We start from the raw sequence: 4,231 nt of genomic DNA, 5'->3' as shown, positions 1-4,231 counted from the left end.
GGTTAATTATGAGTTTCTAAGTTGCTTAATAAATTACTTTCATTCTGTCATCTCCCAGATGAGTACTTATGAAAACTATACATATGAGTATATATGTGTGGGAATTTTTCACCAAGATCATTATCCTCAAGACAGAGCTATGAAAAGGCATCTAATCTCTATTAATTAGTAATAGGGGGAAATGTCAAAAATACCTGCTTACAGAGTGTCTGGCAGCAGGAGAGAGAAAAGCTAGGGAGTGGGATGGAAATGGTGACAAGTCACAGTAAAATCATCACTTTCGATGTTTTCAGAATAAGAAAAAAACAGTATTTTTCAGGACTACGCCAATACCACCTTAATGCATTTCCCAGGCTTTTCAGAAAGGTTCAAAGCTTAGTACTAGTATGTATGTAACTTAATTACCTGGTCTGGAACAATGCATGTTAGGATGCAGAAATGACAAAGCAAGTAGAGCTTGCTTTTTAATTTTCTGTTTGAAACTCCCAAACAGCTTCATTTGGCTCTTAAATAAAATCCCCAAGCTTGTCACAACTTTTGGGCCTTTGATTCTCAGTAAGGGTCTTCTGTGACATCTTTTTCCAATTACAAATTAAAAAAAGAAAAAGAAAAACAAAACAAATTACTTGATTGCTTAGCTTTTCTTTGGTGTTCTTTTGTCTTCAAAGTTAGGTTTATGTGGCACTTTTGGAAATTCACACAGAAATGTACTAACAATGAGAATTTCATTTGTGTAGATAAATATGATTATTCTTCTAGCTCTATTATATTTATACCAACTGAAAAATACAAATAAATTTTGCATAATAGAATCTCTTCACTTGTTCAGAGCTATTTACTTAAAAAAATTATTCCATGACCTACTCCAAGCCCCCAAATAAATCATGGAATTAGATTATGCTGACAAGTAGTAATAGGGGGGCCAAAATCTGTTAAGGAGCCAGGTTCTAGTAATTGAAGATTAGCTGAAGACGCAGGAAAGTGAAGAACTTTCTTTCCTTGAAACCTTAAGCACATCTCTCTCCTTATGCTTCAGTTTCTCCATATTAAAATGGGAAGGAGAAACGCAACCATTTCTCCACCAGTGTGAAAAGTAATTTATGTTTAGAAGAAGTCTGCAAAGAAGGTCATTGCCCTCTTAACATTTAATTAACGGATAACGCTCTGGAAACAGAAAGCTATCATAGGATAAAGATCTCTGACAGGTTTTATTCAAGAAGCTGCAGAGCTGAGACATTATGGAAAATAAATGTCATGTCAAAGGTATGATATTTATTTTCAAAGCAAGAAGCCCGACCACAGTGGTTATCAAAACCAAAGAAACAGCAAATACTGTCTCACTAGTGTCTTCAGACTCTGCCCTGTGAGGTCTCTATTTATTGAAAGGTCTGGATGAACTTTCATACAGTAAGTAATTAGTAAGTTAACAACAACGATATCTATGCAATACAAAGAATTGGAAAAACATATGGAAGAAGATACCTGTTTGGGCGCCTCAAAGTAGTGAGTAAAAAGAAAGAAATGTAAATGATTGGTTCTGACATCCAGAGGCAGGGCAGACAACCGGCTTTTCTACTGGTTCCCTTTGGCAATTGCATTCAGTAGGATGGCCCAGATGCCGTCTCCCATGGATGGATGAATGGAAAACACATGTCTTCTTTTATTGTAGAGAATCTACTGAGCATAAGCTTTTAAATGGTTCCTGTCCTGCACAGGAGTTTATGAAGTACCAACTACATGGCCAGAATAAATGGGAGCGAAAATGTTTAAAAGGTATCATTTCTACCCTTCAGGAACTTAAAACAAGGGGTTGGGGAATTTTTGTTGCTACAGACTCCTCAGCTTTGTACGACATAATTGCTTTATCTGTTCCAGTGTCTTTGGTAATAAATAAAACCGAGAGTTTTCAATAATCAGCACAGCTTGTTGTCATTACAAGCTCTGGGCTTGGGCAAGCTGAGGAACAACTCTTAGCCAAATGTTTTTCACGTGTAGTGATAATGCTTCTACTGCCTCTAGCACTTTAAGATGTCAACTGATGGTCAATCAATTTTTATTCATGATTCAGCTGAATAAAAACAGAATTTTTGAAAATTGGCTTAAGATTTGTATTACGTTGTCTTTTTAAAAAAATTACTTTCAGATGTACAAAACAATGTAATAGTTAGACATTTCAAAATAGGGAAGGCTTCACCAATTTGCATGTCATCCTTGTGCAGGGGCCACGCTAATCTTCTCTGTATCGTTCCATTTTTAGTATATGTGCTGCCGAAGCGAGCACTTTTTATTTTTATTTTTTTAAGTTCCTAGTCATGGCACTAAATCGTTAACTTGAGGGGAAAAAAATCCTTTATCTGCTGCTACTATGTCATTGTTGAAATACTTTAAAGGAATCTATTTCAGAGAATCACATGAACAAATACTTAGGGGGAAAAAAAAGAATAGGGCACATACCAAGGAAAGGCACCAAAAAAAGGGGCGGGGCAGGGGGGATAAAACTTTCTTTAGAAGATTTGCAAAAGGTAAAAGCTTTTAAAAATAGTTCACTGTTATCCAGCCTCTGAGTCATATTAATATCTAGTGTGAGAAAGAAAGGAGTCAAACTGATTAATAAAGAGAAGCTTATTTAAGTAAACTGATTCTTCTCATGAAAGCAAATCCTGACACCTGTCATGGTTTGAAATGTCACGATGATTGGTAAGACAGCAGTTTATGAGCTACAAATATATGGTTCTATATGAGATTTCAAGAAGCTTTCACATACATTACCTCATTTAATTTGAGCACAACCCTGGGAGGGAGCGAGTGGCGAGTGCATTCTACAGAGGAAGCCACTGCTGAAGGTCACAGGGAAAAGTGACAAGGCCAGGACACAAACCTTGATCTTCTGCCTCCCAGGTCTGAACACTTTCCAACACATCCACATTTTGAAAAATATTATTATTGGCTCTAGCACTGTTCAATGTACTTGTTAGACATACCAGGAACAGGAGGAGGAGGCAAAGATGGAGGAAGTTTCCAAATAGTCCACACTTGTCTATGATTATACCACTGTCCTCTGTGCTTGTTCTTATCATAATGGATGGAGTTGCTTCTCCCTGTGTAAACTGTGACTGCAAAACCATTATATGACCTTAAGTACCAGCCACGGGTACAGGCTGTTCTTTTGTTACTTAGTTCTGGGTGACTGTTTCAGCAGTTGTATTGCTTGATATGAAAAGTTGTCTATCTTTACTCAGAAGTAGCCATTTGAGCTCTGATTAACAAATCCCACCACTGATTATCAGCCTTGAGGCAATCTTGCTTACTTAACATTTATTGATTTGATACATTTATTGGGGCTTTATTTGAAAATTTCCCCATTTCCACTGGCCCACCTTCCAGCAGTTGTCTAGTTAGATTATCCCTTTTACTTTTACCTCATTTTCAAGGTAAGTCAACTCACGAGGGGAAATGTCTTCACCAAGCTCATGGCTTACAACCATAGGTGGGTTGGATACCTATTAACTACTGCTGTGTGGATCTTTGATTTAATCTAAAACTTGAAACCAGGTTCAAGTCATGAGCTATTCTCCAAGGGCAAAATGCCTGCATATATAGTATCATAAAGCTTAAAAAAAAGGTCATTTACCTTGAATATTTATGAAGATTAAGTAGTGCTTTTTATGGCTGTGGACCTGCATGGCCCCTTTGGAAAACCTCTTATGTCCCATTTTATTCATTACCAAGTAGGTATAAATTTATCTCATGAGCCTACCTTGTAATTGTAAAGTATTTTTAAATGCTTATGTGAAAATAGTGACTAGGCTATAGGGACATAAATTATTACTGTAAATTCTAAGCATGATGTAAGATTATAACTCTAAAACCACTCAATAATTTCTCACATTAGTAAATATAAGAATATTTCAATAAATTAGACATTACATATTTATGAATCAAAGCTCCATGTTAATTAATATTAAGCAAATGTTACATCATGGGAGATATAAAAATGTACAGGATAATCCTGGCTCTCAGTGATCTTACAATCCATATAAGAAAAAGGGAGAGAAACCTATAAAAATTAAATAAAAATATGACAGATGTGAAAAGGCAAAATATTGTTGACACATGAAATGCAATTATCAGAGTAATCACTGTAGGTAGAGGAAGGAGAAATCACTTCCAGAAGCAGGTGGGCAGAAATAACTGTAAAATAAAAAAGATAGATCTTGAAGACTGAATCCAC

The 4,231-nt window shown here is 36.0% G+C and overlaps 1 non-coding gene across 1 annotated transcript; it reads right to left on the bottom strand.

The window, feature by feature from the left end:
- Window positions 1-2,174: 2,174 nt before the first annotated feature.
- On the bottom strand, window positions 2,175-2,281 carry LOC117036495 (U6 spliceosomal RNA). The gene has a single exon (XR_004425390.1). It is a non-coding gene; the product is annotated as a U6 spliceosomal RNA (small nuclear RNA).
- Window positions 2,282-4,231: the final 1,950 nt, after the last annotated feature.

The sequence above is a fragment of the Rhinolophus ferrumequinum genome, chromosome 16 (assembly GCF_004115265.2).
Source record: "Rhinolophus ferrumequinum isolate MPI-CBG mRhiFer1 chromosome 16, mRhiFer1_v1.p, whole genome shotgun sequence".
NCBI lineage: Eukaryota > Metazoa > Chordata > Mammalia > Chiroptera > Rhinolophidae > Rhinolophus > Rhinolophus ferrumequinum.
This window is presented reverse-complemented; position numbering and strand designations above follow the sequence as displayed.